Source organism: Pithys albifrons, chromosome 33 (assembly GCF_047495875.1).
Source record: "Pithys albifrons albifrons isolate INPA30051 chromosome 33, PitAlb_v1, whole genome shotgun sequence".
Lineage (NCBI taxonomy): Eukaryota > Metazoa > Chordata > Aves > Passeriformes > Thamnophilidae > Pithys > Pithys albifrons.
Window position 1 is genome coordinate 4,188 of NC_092490.1, and position 18,774 is coordinate 22,961.

The 18,774-nt window shown below is 57.1% G+C and overlaps 1 pseudogene; it reads right to left on the bottom strand.

The window, feature by feature from the left end:
• Positions 1-282: 282 nt before the first annotated feature.
• Positions 283-1,226, bottom strand: LOC139684160 (shematrin-like protein 2; annotated as a pseudogene).
• Positions 1,227-18,774: the final 17,548 nt, after the last annotated feature.

The following is an 18,774-nucleotide window of genomic DNA, read 5'->3' on the forward strand; positions in this document are numbered from 1 at the left end:
CACAGACCCCCCCCCAGACTGCCATAGACTCCCCATAGACCCCCATAGACCCTCATAGACCACCACAGACCCCCCATAGACCCCCATAGACCGCTCACAGACCCCCATGGACCCTCTATAGACCTCCATAGACCCCCCATAGACCCCCCATAGACCCCCCAGAGACCGCTCACAGACCCCCATGGACCCTCTATAGACCCCCAATAGACCCCCATAGACCCCCCATGGACCCTCATAGACCACCACAGACCCCCCATAGACCGCTCACAGACCCCCATGGACCCTCTATAGACCCCCATAGACCTCCCACAGACCCCCATGGACCCCCCATAGACCCCCATAGACCCCCCATAGACCCCCCATAGACCTCCCACAGACCCCCCATACACCCCCATAGACCCTCCATAAATCCTCCATAGACTCCCCCATAGACTCCCAACAGACCCCCACAGACCACCATAGACCCCCCATAGACCCCCATAGACCCCCATAGACCCCCCATAGACCCCCCCATAGACCCCCCATAGACCTCTGACAGACCCCCCATACACCCCCATAGACCCTCCATAAATCCTCCATAGACTCCCCCATAGACTCCCAACAGACCCCCACAGACCAGCATAGACCCCCCATAGACCCCTATAGACCCCCATAGACCCCCCATAGACCCCTATAGACCCCCATAGACCTCCCATAGACCTCCCACAGACCCCCCATAGACCCCCCATAGACCCCTATAGACCCCCATAGACCCCCCCATAGACCCCCATAGACCCCCATAGACCTCCCACAGACCCCCCATACACCCCCATAGACCCTCCATAAATCCTCCATAGACTCCCCCATAGACTCCCAACAGACCCTCACAGACCACCATAGACCCCCCATAGACCCCTATAGACCCCCATAGACCTCCATAGACCCCCATAGACCCCCCATAGACCTCCCACAGACCCCCCATACACCCCCATAGACCCTCCATAAATCCTCCATAGACTCCCCCATAGACTCCCAACAGACCCCCACAGACCACCATAGACCCCCCATAGACCCCTATAGACCCCCATAGACCCCCATAGACCCCTATAGACCCCCATAGACCCCCCATACACCCCCAATAGACCCTCCATAAATCCTCCATAGACTCCCCCATAGACTCCCAACAGACCCTCACAGACCACCATAGACCCCCCATAGACCCCTATAGACCCCCATAGACCACCCATAGACCCCTATAGACCCCCATAGACCCCCATAGACCCCCATAGACCTCCCACAGACCCCCCATAGACCCCCCATAGACCCCTATAGACCACCCATAGACCCCCCATAGACTCCCCATAGACCCCCCATAGACCCTCATAGACCACCACAGACCCCCCATAGACTCCCCCATAGACCGCTCACAGACCCCCATGGACCCTCTACAGACCTCTATAGACCCCCCATAGACCCCCATAGACCCCCATAGACCTCCCCATAGACCCCCATAGACCCTCCATAGACCCCCCATAGACCCTCCATAAATCCTCCATAGACTCCCCCATAGACTCCCAACAGACCCTCACAGACCACCATAGACCCCCCATAGACCCCTATAGACCACCCATAGACCCCCATAGACCCCTATAGACAACCCATAGACCCCCACAAACATCCCTAGACCCCCCATGGACTCCCCATAGACCCTCCGAAGACCCACCCTTAGACCCTCATAGATCCCCCCCATGTCTCCCCTATAGACCCCCACAGACCCCCCCCAGACTGCCATAGACTCCCCATAGACCCCCCATAGACCCCCACAGACCACCATAGACCCCTCATAGACCCCCATAGACCCCCCATAGACCCCCCATAGACCTCCCACAGACCCCCCATACACCCCCATAGACCCTCCATAAATCCTCCATAGACTCCCCCATAGACTCCCAACAGACCCTCACAGACCACCATAGACCCCCCATAGACCCCTATAGACCTCCATAGACCCCCATAAACCCCCCATAGACCCCCCCATAGACCACCACAGACCCCCCATACACCCCCATAGACCCTCCATAAATCCTCCATAGACTCCCCCATAGACTCCCAACAGACCCCCACAGACCACCATAGACCCCCCATAGACCCCTATAGACCCCCATAGACCCCCCATAGACCCCCATAGACCCCCCATAGACCCCCCATAGACCCCCATAGACCTCCCACAGACTCCCCATAGACACCCCATAGACCCCCATAGACCACCCATAGACCCCCATAGACCCCCCATAGACCCCCCATAGACCCCTATAGACCACCCATAGACCCCTATAGACCACCATAGACCCCCCATAGACCCCTATAGACCACCCATAGACCCTCCATAGACCCCTATAGACCACCCATAAACCCCCCACAGACCCCTATAGACCCCCCATAGACCCCTATAGACCACCCATAGACCCCCACTGACCCCCTGAAGACCCCTACAGACTCCTTATAGACCCCTGTCTCGGTTTGAGGGGAAAAAAACCCACCAGAATGTTTTACCCACAAGCAGGGGAGGGGCCTCCCACCACTCTTTATCAAATTTAAGAAAAGGAATTTTAATACAAGAAGGATAACTGATATATAAATATATACGTGTAAACGGACTAGTGGAACCCACTCCCCCAACACCACAAGAGAAAGGAAAAAAAACCCAAAACAACAACAAAACCCAGCAGGTTTTCCTCCGGGAGGAAAGGTTATACTCAAGTGTCCATGTCACAGCCCGGCTGGCTGCAGAGTGAGTTTCAGTCCCTCTCCAGCGACACAGACGAGCAGTGGGATTTCAGATGGACTCAGTCTCTTCCCCCTGTGTTCCCTGTCCAAGAAGCAGAAAGGTACGAGGAACCAGCAGCAAATCCAAGGCAGCAGCAGCAGCACGGCATGAAAAGTAGTCCGGGGTGGGAAGCACCAAGACAGGCAGGAAAGCCCCAGCAGTACCAGCAGGGCAGCTGCCTCCTTGGAGCCCCCACTCCTCCGTTCCCCCGAGCCAAGACTGGGGAGAATATCCCAAAAAAACCCAAAAGAGACAAACCTGCCCCCACCTGAGCCATCAACAGTTAATTGCTTCTTTTGTTAACCGCTGGCTTGGGCAGTTAAGTGGCAGGGGAGAGAATTTACATAATAATCCCAAACTACAACACAGGCAAACGTCCCCTGGGAATCCACCATGGAATTGCTGTGACAGCGTCTGACCACACAGCTCTTCATCATCCCCCCGGAGACCCCTGGGAGGTCACCAAGGAGCCCCTGGGACAAAGCAGGACCTCATGGCTCTTTGGCAGCCTGGAGATCCCCCGGATGCTTCCTGGGATCCACATGGAAATGATGCAGAGCCAGATCTGACATTGGAACTGTGTTGTATCCATCCCTCTCTCTCTTTCCTGTGGAAATAAAGTGGGATCAGCCTGTGTGGTGGGCCATTCCTGGAATGCTGCTGAGAGAATCCATGCCCCTTCCTGAACTCCATCCTGTGTGTTCCCGGATTGGAGCTTCCAGAGACGGAATCCGGTGATGATGGCAGAGATGATGGACACAACGACCACCACCAGGATGAAATTTCATCCCAATTCTGGCTTTGGGAAGCGTAGGATGGTGAGGAGGGGCAGGGGAACACCCATCCCACTGCTCCACATTCCCAAATTCCCAGTTGTCACAATCCCAGAGATCCCGGGCTCCGGCATCCCGCTGTGCTCCACCCGGCACTGGAGCTGCTCCCGTTCTCCCGGCAGTTCCTCTATCCTGGCCCAGCTGTGGAAGGTGATGTCACTGTTGGGAAAGATCCCGCCCCACTCAGTCTCCTGATCCTGTTCCACTTTTCCGGACAGAGGGAACTCTGGGAATGGGCTAATGGTGAGATCCATTCATGGAATTCCCATAGGAATGAGATGGGGGTGAGATCCATCAAAGCATCTACCCACCTCTGCCCAGGAGAATTCCCATGTTCCTGAATCCAGCATTCCTAAATCCTGCATTCCCAAGGGAATTCCACGCACTTCCCAGCATTCCACTCCGCTGCCTCCCGCTCCTGTCTGTCATATTCCCAGAGTTCTTTCATGCAGGTGTATCCCAGTTATTTCATCCACTGCTCACTCTCCATTCCCAGCACCTCTGGCTGATCTGGGCAGTCCCAGCAGCTGCCACGAAGCTCCTGGATCCAGCTGGAAGGAGATCCTCTCCCACATTCCCAGTTGCTCCTGGTGTAGCCAAGGAAACAGCAGCGACTCCAAAGTGCGGCTGCTCCGAGTGATGACAGTTTGTGCCTCAGTTCCAATTCACAGAATCACAGAATGGATGGGTTGGAAAAGACCTCCCAGATCATCGAGTCCAACCCTTGGTCCAACTCCAGTCCCTTTACCAGATCATGGCACTCAGTGCCACGTCCAGTGTCACCTTAAACACCTCCAGGGATGGGGAATCCACCTTCAGAGAATCACGGAATGGATTGGGTTGGAAAAGACTTCCAAGATCATCAAGTCCAACCCTTGATCCAACCCCACTGTGATCACCAGCCCAGGGCATGGAGTGCTGGTGCCCTGGGCTGGTGATCACAGTGGAGTTGGATCAAGACATGGTGGATTCTCACTCAGTGCGACATCCATAGAATCACAGAATGGATTGGGTTGGAAAAGACTTCCAAGATCATCAAGTCCAACCCTTGGTCCAACTCCAGTCCCTTTACCAGATCAGGGCACTCAGTGCCACGGCCAAGCTCAGCTGAAAAACCTCCAGGGATGGGGAATCCACCCCCTCTCTGGGCAGCCCATTCCAATCCCTGAGCACTCTCTCTGCAAAGAATTTCTTCCTGATCTCCAACTTCAATTTCCCCTGGCAGAGCTTGAGCCCATCGTGCCCCCTTGTCCTATTGCTGAGTGCCTGGGAGAAGAGACCAACCCCCAGCTGGCCAGAACTTCCCTTCAGGCAGTTCCAGACAGTGCTGAGGTCACCTCTGAGCCTCCTCTTCTCCAGGCTGAACACCCCCAGCTCCCTCAGCCTCTCCCCACAGCACTTGTGCTCCAGTCCCTTCTCCAGCCTTGTTGCTCTTCTCTTCTCAGTTGGGTTGGAAGAGACCTCTGAGATCATCAAGTCCAACCCCACTGGGTCCAACCCCACTGAGATCACCAGCCCAGGGCACTCAGTGCCACATCCAGTGTCACCTTAAACACCTCCAGGGATGGAGAATCCACCATCATAAAATCATGGAATCATGGAATCAGTTGGGTTGGAAGAGACCCCTGAGATCATCCAGTCCAACCCTTGGTCCAACCCCACTGTGATCACTCAGCGCCACATCCAGTCACATTCTAGAAACCTCCAGGGATGGGGAATCCACCCCCTCTCTGGGCAGCCCATTCCAATCCCTGAGCACTCTCTCTGCAAAGAATTTCCTCCTGATCTCCACCTTCAATTTCCCCTGGCAGAGCTTGAGCCCATCGTGCCCCCTTGTCCTATTGCTGAGTGTCTGGGAGAAGAGACCAACCCCCACCTGGCCAGAACTTCCCTTCAGGCAGTTCCAGACAGTGCTGAGGTCACCTCTGAGCCTCCTCTTCTCCAGGCTAAACACCCCCAGCTCCCTCAGCCTCTCTCCACAGGACTTGTGCTCCAGTCCCTTCTCCAGCCTCGTTGCTCTTCTCAATTGGGTTGGAAGAGACCTCTGAGATCATCAAGTCCAACCCTATAGGGTCTATGGGGTGTATGGGGGTCTATGAGCATCTATAGGGGATCTATGGGGGTCTTTGGGGGGTCTATTAGGATCTATAGGAGGATCTATAGGTTTATGGGGGGTCTATGAGGGGTCTATGGGGGTCTATGGGGAGTCTATGGAGGTCTATGGAGGGTCTATAGGATTCTATAGGGGATCTATAGGGGGTGTGAGGATCTGTGGGGGTCTATGGGGGTCTATGGAGGGTCTGGAGTGTTTAATGGGCATCTATGGGAGTCTATGGAGGGTCTATGGGGGGTCCATGGGTAGTCTGTGGGTGGTCTATGGGGGTCTATGCAGAGTCTATGGGGGTCTATGGAGGTCTGTGGGGGTCTATGAGTGGTCTATGGGGGTCACATGGGGGGGTCTATGGAGGGTCTATGGGGGTCACACGGGAGGGTCTATGTGGGGTCTATGGGGGTCACATGGGGGGGTCTATGGGGGTTCTATGGGGGTCTATGGGGGTCTATGGAGGGGGTCTATGGGGGGGTCTATGGAGGGTCTATGGGGCGTCTATGGGGGCCTACGGGGCATGTATGGGGGGGTTATAGAATTCTATAGGGGATCTATAGGGGGTGTGAGGACCTGTGGGGGTTTATGAGTGGTCTATGGGGGTCACATGGGGGGGGTCTATGGGGAGTTTATAGGGGGTCTATGGGGGTCTATGGAGGGGGTCTATGGGGGGTCTATGCAGGGTCTATGGGGGTCACATGGGGGGGGTCTATGGGGGGTTTATAGGGGGTCTATGGGGGTCTATGGAGGGGGTCTATGGGGGGTCTATGCAGGGTCTATGGGGCATCTATGGGGGCCTACGGGGCGTCTATGGGGGTCTATGGGGAGTCTATCGGCGTCTATGGGGGGTTATAGAATTCTATAGGGGATCTATAGGGGGTGTGAGGATCTGTGGGGGTTTATGGGGGTCTATGGGGGTCTGTGGGGGGTTTATGGGGGGTCTGTGGGGGTCTATGGGGGTCTATGGAGCGTCTATGGGGGTCTGTGGGGATCCGTGGGGGGTCTATAGGTGTCCATGGGTAGTCTGTGGGGGTCCATAGGGGGTCTATGGGGAGTCTGTGGGGGTCTATGGGGGTCTATGGGGAGTCTGTGGGGGTCTATGTGGGATCTCTGGGGGATCTACAGAGTAGCCTGGGCTGGTGATCCCAGTGGGGTTGGATCAAGACATGGTGGATTCTCTGACCCTGGAGCTGTTTGAGGAGACTCAATGGCACGTCCAGTCCCTTCTCCAGCCTCGTTGCTCTTCTCTGGCCCAGCTCCAGCCCCTCAATTTCTTTCCTGAAATGAGGGACCCAGAACTGAACACAACACTCAAGGTTTGGCCTCCCCAAGGCAGAGTCCAGGGGAAGGGTCACTGCCCTGGGCCTGCTGGCCAGACTAGTTTGGATCCAGGCCAGGATCCCATTGGCCTTCTTGGCCACCTGGGCACACTGTTGGCTCCTGTTGAGCTTCCTGTCCCTCAGTCCCCCCAGGTCCCTCTGCCTGGCTGCTCTCCAGCCACTCTGTGCCCAGCCTGGAGCGCTGCAGGGGTTGGTGTGGCCAAAGGGCAGGACCTGCACTTGGCCTTGTTGAACTCCATCCCATTGCAATCAGCCCATCTCTCCAGTCTATCCAGATCCCTCTGCAGAGCCCTCCTGCCTTCCAGCAGGTCGACACTCCCTCCCAGCTTGGTGTCATCAGCAAATTTGCTGATGATGGACCCAATCCCCTCATCTAAATCATCAATAAAGGTGTTGAACAGGACTGGACCCAACACTGACCCCTGGGGACACCACTGGTGACCAGCTGGACACAGCCCCATTCATCAGCACTCTCTGGGCTTGACCCTCCAGCCAGCTCTTAATCCAGGAGAGGGTACACCTGTCCAGAACTTCCCACTAGAACACACAGAAACCACTTGGTCCAGAACTGCCCTCAGGGATCTGAGTTGGGATTTATTCACCTGGAGGAGTGAAATAGCAAAGGCTCTGAGCAAACTCACAAGGGAATTCTGTGCACCAAAGAGATGCTCCCAGCAGGATCCCAGAGTTTAATATTCCTGTAGAGTCTCTTCTCCACTTTTACACCCTCTGCTGCTGTTCAGGGCTGATTGTTTTGCACTGCACTCCCACTGGTCATGGCTTAGGGCCCTTCAGATTTACTGTCCACCTTTGGAGTGACCTGAGAAATGGAGGCCACTGCTCTTTTCTGCTTCTTTTTTTTTCTGAACATCTTCATTTTCCTTTCAGGAAGGACCCAGAGACCTCCCAGTTTACAAAAAGCAGCAGACACTTGTCAGGCCTTGGAGGACCTTCCCAAACAGACTCTGGCACTTGATTTGCTCATCCTGCAAGAGGAGCCAAAGGTTTCTCGACAGGACAACTCCACAGCAATGATGTCCCTGCTCCAGAGGGATGATTCTCCTCTGCTGAGTCTCCCATATCCATGGACTGCACCCATTTGACTTCCAGCATTTGCCTCTCCTTCTGGAGGACTTTTGATTCCACTTTGGCACTTCCTTTATGTTTAATGAGGTTTGCAAGCTCTGGGAACTGGGTGGAGTTTGTTTCCAGCTGCAAACTGAGGAAGTTTTCAACCTATCACACAATACATGGAATTAAACCTACAATGATTTAAGAAATTGGGAGTCCAGAAAAACTGTTGGTTTATTTCATCAGGGAAAATATAGCCAGGAATAAAGACATCACTTATTATATATGGCAGGGTTATGGAGCAGTTCATCCTGAGTGCAATCACACAGCACCTTCAGGGTGGACAAGGGATTAGATCCAGCCAGCAGGGGTTTAGGAGGGGCAGGTCCTGTCTGACCAACCTGATCTCTTTCTACGATCAGGTGACCCACCTGGTGGATGAGGGGAAGGCTGTGGATGTGTCTATCTGGACTTCAGCAAGGCCTTTGATACTGTCTCCCATAATATACTCCTGAAAAAGCTGGTAGCCCATGGCTTGGACAGGTGTAGCCTCTCCTGGATTAAGAGCTGGCTGGAGGGTCGGGCCCAGAGAGTGCTGGTGAACGGAGCTGCATCCAGCTGGTCACCAGTGGTGTTCCCAGGGGTCAGTGTTGGGTCCAGTCCTGTTTAACATCTTTATTGATGATTTAGATGAGGGGATTGAGTCCATCATCAGCAAATTTGCTGATGACACCAAGTTGGGAGGGAGTGTCGACCTGCTGGAAGGCAGGAGGGCTCTGCAGAGGGATCTGGATAGACTGGAGAGATGGGCTGATTCCAATGGGATGAAGTTCAACAAGGCCAAGTGCCGGGTCCTGCACTTTGGGCACAACAACCCCCTGCAGCGCTCCAGGCTGGGCACAGAGTGGCTGGAGAGCAGCCAGGCAGAGGGACCTGGGGGGACTGAGTGACAGGAAGCTCAACAGGAGCCACCAGTGTGCCCAGGTGGCCAAGAAGGCCAAGGGGATCCTGTCCTGTATCAAAAATAGCGTGGCCAGCAGGACCAGGGCAGTGATCCTTCCCCTGTACTCTGCCTTGGTGAGGCCACACCTTGAGTAGTGTGTTCAGTTCTGGGCCCCTCAGCTCAGAAAGGATATTGAGATGCTGGAGCGGGTCCAGAGAAGAGCAACAAGGCTGGAGAAGGGACTGGAGCACAAGTGCTGTGGGGAGAGGCTGAGGGAGCTGGGGGTGTTCAGCCTGGAGAAGAGGAGGCTCAGAGGTGACCTCATCACTGTCTATAACTACCTGAAGGGAAGTTATAGCCAGGTGGGGGCTGGTCTCTTCTCCCAAGCACTCAGCAATAGAACAAGGGGGCACGGGCTCAAGCTCTGCCAGGGGAAATTTAAGTTGGATATCAGAAAAAAATTTTTTACAGAGAGAGTAATCAGGCATTGGAATGGGCTGCCCGGAGAGGTGGTGGATTCACCATCCCTAGAGATCTTTAAATGCAGATTGGACGTGGCGCTGGGTGCCATGATCTAGTAAATGAGCTAGAGTTGGACCAAGGGTTGGACTCGATGATCTTGGAGGTCTTTTCCAACCCAATCGATTCTATGATTCTATGATTCTATGATATGGAAGTCAAATGAACTAAGTCAGGTAAATGAATAGGCCATAAAAAGGAAGTTCTGGAGTTGTATTACTCTGTCCATTTAAGGGGGGGAGCAGGACTCAGTGCCTTGGATGCTCCTCTGAATGCAATTCCAGAAATGTCTTCATACAGAGCATTCAACTCTACCATAAAATCCTGCCAAGTAATTACATCCATGGAGGAAAGTCAATTGTTGGGAATCCTGACTTGCTTTTGGAGGTCTCAGGAGCTCCCAGTAAAACAAATCCCTGAAGCTGAGAGAGCTTTATTAAAGTAGCTGAATCCACCCAGCACAGAACCTTCTACAGTTCATGGTCAGTTAATCCCAGTCCCTCCCAGTGCTCCTCCATCCCCTTCTGGTTCATCCCAGTCTCTCCCAGTGCTGTCCCAGTGCTCCTCCATCCCCTTCTGGTTCATCCCAGTCCCTCCCAGTGCTGTCCCAGTGCTCCCCCATCCCCTTCTGGTTCATCCCAGTCTCTCCCAGTGCTGTCCCAGTGCTCCTCCATCCCCTTCTGGTTCATCCCAGTCCCTCCCAGTGCTGTCCCAGTGCTCCTCCATCCCCTTCTGGTTCATCCCAGTCCCTCCCAGTGCTGTCCCAGTGCTCCTCCATCCCCTTCTGGTTCATCCCAGTCCCTCCCAGTGCCGTCCCAGTGCTCCTCCATCCCCTTCTGGTTCATCCCAGTCCCTCCCAGTGCTGTCCCAGTGCTCCTCCATCCCCTTCTGGTTCATCCCAGTCTCTCCCAGTGCTGTCCCAGTGCTCCTCCATCCCCTTCTGGTTCATCCCAGTCTCTCCCAGTGCTGTCCCAGTGCTCCTCCATCCCCTTCCTGGTTCATCCCAGTCCCTCCCAGTGCTGTCCCAGTGCTCCTCCATCCCCTTCTGGTTCATCCCAGTCTCTCCCAGTGCTTCCCCACTGCCCTCCTCGTTCAACCCGTCCCTCCCAATGTCTTCCCAGTGCTCCCCCAACTCCTCCCAGTTCATCCCAGTCCCTCCCAGTGCTGTCCCAGTGCTTCCCCACTGTCCTTCTGGTTCATCCCAGTCTCTCCCAGTGCTGTCCCAGTGCTTTCCCACTGCCCTTCTGGTTCATCCCAGTCTCTCCCAGTGTCTTCCCAGTGCTCCTCCATCCCCTTCCTGGTTCATCCCAGTCTCTCCCAGTGCTGTCCCAGTGCTCCTCCATCCCCTTCCTGGCTCATCCCAGTCTCTCCCAGTGCTGTCCCAGTGCTCCCCCAACTCCTCCCAGTTCATCCCAGTCTCTCCCAGTGCTTCCCCACTGCCCTCCTCGTTCAACCCGTCCCTCCCAATGTCTTCCCAGTGCTCCCCCAACTCCTCCCAGTTCATCCCAGTCCCTCCCAGTGCTGTCCCAGTGCTTCCCCACTGTCCTTCTGGTTCATCCCAGTCTCTCCCAGTGCTGTCCCAGTGCTTTCCCACTGCCCTTCTGGTTCATCCCAGTCTCTCCCAGTGCTGTCCCAGTGCTCCTCCATCCCCTTCTGGTTCATCCCAGTCTCTCCCAGTGCTGTCCCAGTGCTCCTCCATCCCCTTCTGGTTCATCCCAGTCTCTCCCAGTGCTGTCCCAGTGCTCCCCCATCCCCTTCTGGTTCATCCCAGTCCCTCCCAGTGCTGTCCCAGTGCTCCTCCATCCCCTTCTGGTTCATCCCAGTCTCTCCCAGTGCTTTCCCAGTGCTTCCCCACTGCCCTCCTCGTTCAACCCGTCCCTCCCAATGTCGTCCCAGTGCTCCCCCAACTCCTCCCAGTTCATCCCAGTCTCTCCCAGTGCTTTCCCAGTGCTTCCCCACTGCCCTCCTCGTTCAACCCGTCCCTCCCAATGTCTTCCCAGTGCTCCCCCAACTCCTCCCAGTTCATCCCAGTCTCTCCCAGCGCTGCCACCTCCAGCAAGGGCTGGGCTGAGCCAGTGCCTCCCAGTACCTCCCCGTGCCCTCCCAGTGCTTGCCCACCCTCCTCTCAGTTCATTCCAGTTCCTCCCAGTGCCCTCCAAGTGTTCCCCCAACCCCCTCCCAGTTCATCCCAGTCCCTCCCAGCTCTGCCACCTCCAGCAAGGGCTGGGCTGAGCCAAGCCAGTCCCTCTCAGTGCTCTCCCACTGCCTTCCCAGTGCTCCCCCACCCGCTCCCAGTTCATCCCAGTGCCTGCCAGTGCCCTCCCAATGCTTCCCCAACCCTTTCCCTGTTCATTCCAGTCCCTCCCACTGCCTTCCCAGTTCTCCTCCATTCCACTCACAGTTAATCCCAGTCCCTCCCAGTGCTGTCCCAGTGCTCCCCCATCCCCTTCTGGTTCATCCCAGTCTCTCCCAGTGTCTTCCCAGTGCTCCTCCATCCCCTTCTGGTTCATCCCAGTCTCTCCCAGTGCTGTCCCAGTGCTCCTCCATCCCCTTCTGGTTCATCCCAGTCCCTCCCAGTGCTGTCCCAGTGCTCCCCCAACTCCTCCCAGTTCATCCCAGTCTCTCCCAGTGTCTTCCCAGTGCTCCTCCATCCCCTTCTGGTTCATCCCAGTCCCTCCCAGTGCTGTCCCAGTGCTCCCCCATCCCCTTCTGGTTCATCCCAGTCTCTCCCAGTGCTTTCCCAGTGCTTCCCCACTGCCCTTCTGGTTCATCCCAGTCTCTCCCAGTGCTTTCCCAGTGCTTCCCCACTGCCCTCCTCGTTCAACCCGTCCCTCCCAATGTCTTCCCAGTGCTCCCCCAACTCCTCCCAGTTCATCCCAGTCTCTCCCAGCACTGCCAACTCCAGCAACTGCTGGGCTGAGCCAGTGCCTCCCAGTACCTCCCCGTGCCCTCCCAGTGCTTGCCCACCCTCCTCTCAGTTCATTCCAGTTCCTCCCAGTGCCCTCCAAGTGTTCCCCCAACCCCCTCCCAGTTCATCCCAGTCCCTCCCAGCTCTGCCACCTCCAGCAAGGGCTGGGCTGAGCCAAGCCAGTCCCTCTCAGTGCTCTCCCACTGCCTTCCCAGTGCTCCCCCACCCGCTCCCAGTTCATCCCAGTGCCTGCCAGTGCCCTCCCAATGCTTCCCCAACCCCTTCCCTGTTCATTCCAGTCCCTCCCACTGCCTTCCCAGTTCTCCTCCATTCCACTCACAGTTAATCCCAGTCCCTCCCAGTGCTGTCCCAGTGCTCCCCCATCCCCTTCTGGTTCATCCCAGTCCCTCCCAGTGCTGTCCCAGTGCTTCCCCATCCCCTTCTGGTTCATCCCAGTCTCTCCCAGTGCTGTCCCAGTGCTCCCCCATCCCCTTCTGGTTCATCCCAGTCCCTCCCAGTGCTGTCCCAGTGCTCCCCCATCCCCTTCTGGTTCATCCCAGTCCCTCCCAGTGCTGTCCCAGTGCTCCCCCAACTCCTTCCAGTTCATCCCAGTCTCTCCCAGTGCTTTCCCAGTGCTTCCCCACTGCCCTCCTCGTTCAACCCGTCCCTCCCAATGTCTTCCCAGTGCTCCCCCAACTCCTCCCAGTTCATCCCAGTCTCTCCCAGTGCTTTCCCAGTGCTTCCCCACTGCCCTCCTCATTCAACCCGTCCCTCCCAATGTCTTCCCAGTGCTCCCCCAACTCCTCCCAGTTCATCCCAGTCTCTCCCAGTGCTTCCCCACTGCCCTCCTCGTTCAACCCGTCCCTCCCAATGTCGTCCCAGTGCTCCCCCAACTCCTCCCAGTTCATCCCAGTCTCTCCCAGCGCTGCCAACTCCAGCAAGGGCTGGGCTGAGCCAGTGCCTCCCAGTACCTCCCCGTGCCCTCCCAGTGCTTGCCCACCCTCCTCTCAGTTCATTCCAGTTCCTCCCAGTGCCCTCCAAGTGTTCCCCCAACCCCCTCCCAGTTCATCCCAGTCCCTCCCAGCTCTGCCACCTCCAGCAAGGGCTGGGCTGAGCCAAGCCAGTCCCTCTCAGTGCTCTCCCACTGCCTTCCCAGTGCTCCCCCACCCGCTCCCAGTTCATCCCAGTGCCTGCCAGTGCCCTCCCAATGCTTCCCCAACCCCTTCCCTGTTCATTCCAGTCCCTCCCACTGCCTTCCCAGTTCTCCTCCATTCCACTCACAGTTAATACCAGTCCCTCCCAGTGCTGTCCCAGTGCTCCCCCATCCCCTTCTGGTTCATCCCAGTCTCTCCCAGTGCTGTCCCAGTGCTCCCCCATCCCCTTCTGGTTCATCCCAGTCTCTCCCAGTGCTGTCCCAGTGCTCCTCCATCCCCTTCTGGTTCATCCCAGTCTCTCCCAGTGCTGTCCCAGTGCTCCCCCATCCCCTTCTGGTTCATCCCAGTCTCTCCCAGTGCTGTCCCAGTGCTCCCCCAACTCCTCCCAGTTCATCCCAGTCTCTCCCAGTGCTTTCCCAGTGCTTCCCCACTGCCCTCCTCGTTCAACCCATCCCTCCCAATGTCTTCCCAGTGCTCCCCCAACTCCTCCCAGTTCATCCCAGTCTCTCCCAGTGCTTTCCCAGTGCTTCCCCACTGCCCTCCTCGTTCAACCCGTCCCTCCCAATGTCGTCCCAGTGCTCCCCCAACTCCTCCCAGTTCATCCCAGTCTCTCCCAGTCTCTCCCATTGCTTCCCCACTGCCCTCCTCGTTCAACCCGTCCCTCCCAATGTCGTCCCAGTGCTCCCCCAACTCCTCCCAGTTCATCCCAGTCTCTCCCAGCGCTGCCAACTCCAGCAAGTGCCGGGCTGAGCCAGTGCCTCCCAGTACCTCACCGTGCCCTCCCAGTGCTTGCCCACCCTCCTCTCAGTTCATTCCAGTTCCTCCCAGTGCCCTCCAAGTGTTCCCCCAACCCCCTCCCAGTTCATCCCAGTCCCTCCCAGCTCTGCCACCTCCAGCAAGGGCTGGGCTGAGCCAAGCCAGTCTCTCTCAGTGCTCTCCCACTGCCTTCCCAGTGCTCCCCCACCCGCTCCCAGTTCATCCCAGTGCCTGCCAGTGCCCTCCCAATGCTTCCCCAACCCCTTCCCTGTTCATTCCAGTCCCTCCCACTGCCTTCCCAGTTCTCCTCCATTCCACTCACAGTTAATCCCAGTCCCTCCCAGTGCTGTCCCAGTGCTCCCCCATCCCCTTCTGGTTCATCCCAGTCCCTCCCAGTGCTGTCCCAGTGCTCCCCCATCCCCTTCTGGTTCATCCCAGTCTCTCCCAGTGCTGTCCCAGTGCTTCCCCACTGCCCTTCTGGTTCATCCCAGTCTCTCCCAGTGCTGTCCCAGTGCTCCTCCATCCCCTCCCAGTTCATCCCAGTCTCTCCCAGTGCTTCCCCACTGCCCTCCTTGTTCTACCCGTCCCTCCCAATGTCGTCCCAGTGCTCCCCCAACTCCTCCCAGTTCATCCCAGTCTCTCCCAGTCTCTCCCAGTGCTTCCCCACTGCCCTCCTCGTTCAACCCGTCTCTCCCAATGTCTTCCCAGTGCTCTCCCAACTCCTCCCAGTTCATCCCAGTCTCTCCCAGCGCTGCCAACTCCAGCAACTGCTGGGCTGAGCCAGTGCCTCCCAGTACCTCCCCATGCCCTCCCAGTGCTTGCCCACCCTCCTCTCAGTTCATTCCAGTTCCTCCCAGTGCCCTCCAAGTGTTCCCCCAACCCCCTCCCAGTTCATCCCAGTGCCTGCCAGTGCCCTCCCAATGCTTCCCCAACCCCCTCCCAGTTCATCCCAGTCCCTCCCAGCACTGCAACCTCCAGCAGAGGCTTGGCTGAGCCAGTACCCCCCAGTTCCGTCCCAGTGCTCCTCTAACCTCCTCACAGTTCATCCCAGTCCCTTCCAGTGCTCCCCCACACCATTCCAGTTCATTCCAGTACCCTTCCAGTACCCTTCCAGTGCTCCCCCAACCCCTCCCAGTTCATCTCAGTCCCTCCCAGTGCTGTCACTGTGCCTTCCCATACCCTCCCATTTCATCCCAGTCCCTTCCAGTGCTCCCCCACACCATTCCAGTACCTTTCCAGTGCTCCCCCAACCCCCTCCCAGTTCATCCCAGTCCCTCCCAGCACTGCAACCTCCAGCAGAGGCTTGGCTGAGCCAGTATCCCCCAGTTCCGTCCCAGTGCTCCTCTAACCTCCTCACAGTTCATCCCAGTCCCTTCCAGTGCTCCCCCACACCATTCCAGTTCATTCCAGTACCCTTCCAGTGCTCCCCCAACCCCTCCCAGTTCATCTCAGTCCCTCCCAGTGCTGTCACTGTGCCTTCCCATACCCTCCCATTTCATCCCAGTCCCTCCCAGTGCTGTCACTGTGCCTTCCCATACCCTCCCATTTCATCCCAGTCCCTTCCAGTGCTCCCCCACACCATTCCAGTTCATTCCAGTACCCTTCCAGTGCTCCCCCAACCCCTCCCAGTTCATCCCAGTCCCTCCCAGTGCTGTCAGTGTGCCTTCCCATACCCTCCCATTTCATCCCAGTCCCTTCCAGTGCTCCCCCACACCATTCCAGTTCATTCCAGTGCCTTTCCAGTGCTCCCCCAACCCCTCCCAGTTCATCCCAGTCCCTCCCAGTGCTGTCACTGTGCCTTCCCATACCCTCCCATTTCATCCCAGTCCCTTCCAGTGCTCCCCCACACCATTCCAGTACCCTTCCAGTGCTCCCCCAACCCCTCCCAGTTCATCCCAGTCCCTCCCAGTGCTGTCACTGTGCCTTCCCATACCCTCCCATTTCATCCCAGTCCCTTCCAGTGCTTCCCCACACCATTCCAGTTCATTCCAGTACCCTTCCAGTGCTCCCCCAACCCCTCCCAGTTCATCTCAGTCCCTCCCAGTGCTGTCACTGTGCCTTCCCATACCCTCCCATTTCATCCCAGTCCCTTCCAGTGCTCCCCCACACCATTCCAGTACCTTTCCAGTGCTCCCCCAACCCCCTCCCAGTTCATCCCAGTCCCTCCCAGCGCTGCAACCTCCAGCAGAGGCTTGGCTGAGCCAGTATCCCCCAGTTCCGTCCCAGTGCTCCTCTAACCTCCTCCCAGTTCATCCCAGTCCCTTCCAGTTCTCCCCCACACCATTCCAGTTCATTCCAGTACCCTTCCAGTGCCTTTCCAGTGCTTCCCCAACCCCTCCCAGTTCATCTCAGCCCCTCCCAGTGCTGTCACTGTGCCTTCCCATACCCTCCCAGTTCATCCCAGTCCCTTCCAGTGCTCCCCCACACCATTCCAGTTCATTCCAGTACCCTTCCAGTGCTCCCCCAACCCCTCCCAGTTCATCCCAGTCCCTCCCAGTGCTGTCACTGTGCCTTCCCATACCCTCCCATTTCATCCCAGTCCCTTCCAGTGCTCCCCCACACCATTCCAGTTCATTCCAGTACCCTTCCAGTGCTCCCCCAACCCCTCCCAGTTCATCTCAGTCCCTCCCAGTGCTGTCACTGTGCCTTCCCATACCCTCCCATTTCATCCCAGTCCCTTCCAGTGCTCCCCCACACCATTCCAGTTCATTCCAGTACCCTCCCAGTGCCTTCCCAGTGCTCCCCTAACCCCTCCCAGTTGATCTCGGTCCCTCCCAGTGCTGTCACTGTGCCTTCCCATACCCTCCCATTTCATCCCAGTCCCTTCCAGTGCTCCCCCACACCATTCCAGTTCATTCCAGTACCCTTCCAGTGCTCCCCCAACCCCTCCCAGTTCATCTCAGTCCCTCCCAGTGCTGTCACTGTGCCTTCCCATACCCTCCCATTTCATCCCAGTCCCTTCCAGTGCTCCCCCACACCATTCCAGTTCATTCCAGTACCCTTCCAGTGCTCCCCCAACCCCTCCCAGTTCATCTCAATCCCTCCCAGTGCTGTCACTGTGCCTTCCCATACCCTCCCAGTTCATCCCAGTCCCTTCCAGTGCTCCCCCACACCATTCCAGTACCTTTCCAGTGCTCCCCCAACCCCCTCCCAGTTCATCCCAGTCCCTCCCAGCACTGCAACCTCCAGCAGAGGCTTGGCTGAGCCAGTATCCCCCAGTTCCGTCCCAGTGCTCCTCTAAGCTCCTCACAGTTCATCCCAGTCCCTTCCAGTGCTCCCCCACACCATTCCAGTTCATTCCAGTACCCTTCCAGTGCCTTCCCAGTGCTCCCCCAACCCCTCCCAGTTCATCTCAGTCCCTCCCAGTGCTGTCACTGTGCCTTCCCATACCCTCCCATTTCATCCCAGTCCCTTCCAGTGCTCCCCCACACCATTCCAGTTCATTCCAGTACCCTTCCAGTGCCTTCCCAGTGCTCCCCCAACCCCTCCCAGTTCATCTCAGTCCCTCCCAGTGCTGTCACTGTGCCTTCCCATACCCTCCCATTTCATCCCAGTCCCTTCCAGTGCTCCCCCACACCATTCCAGTACCTTTCCAGTGCTCCCCCAACCCCTCCCAGTTCATCTCAGTCCCTCCCAGTGCTGTCACTGTGCCTTCCCATACCCTCCCATTTCATCCCAGTCCCTTCCAGTGCTCCCCCACACCATTCCAGTTCATTCCAGTACCCTTCCAGTGCTCCCCCAACCCCTCCCAGTTCATCTCAATCCCTCCCAGTGCTGTCACTGTGCCTTCCCATACCCTCCCAGTTCATCCCAGTCCCTTCCAGTGCTGTCACTGTGCCTTCCCATACCCTCCCAGTTCATCCCAGTCCCTCCCAGTGCTGTCACTGTGCCTTCCCATACCCTCCCATTTCATCCCAGTCCCTTCCAGTGCTGTCACTGTGCCTTCCCATACCCTCCCATTTCATCCCAGTCCCTTCCAGTGCTCCCCCAACCCCTCCCATTTCATCCCAGTCCCTCCCAGTGCTGTCACTGTGCCTTCCCATACCCTCCCATTTCATCCCAGTCCCTCCCAGTGCTGTCACTGTGCCTTCCCATACCCTCCCAGTTCATCCCAGTCCCTCCCAGTGCTGTCACTGTGCCTTCCCATACCCTCCCAGTTCATCCCAGTCCCTCCCAGTGCTGTCACTGTGCCTTCCCATACCCTCCCATTTCATCCCAGTCCCTCCCAGTGCTGTCACTGTGTCTTCCCATACCCTCCCATTTCATCCCAGTCCCTTCCAGTGCTCCCCCACACCATTCCAGTTCATTCCAGTACCCTTCCAGTGCTCCCCCAACCCCTG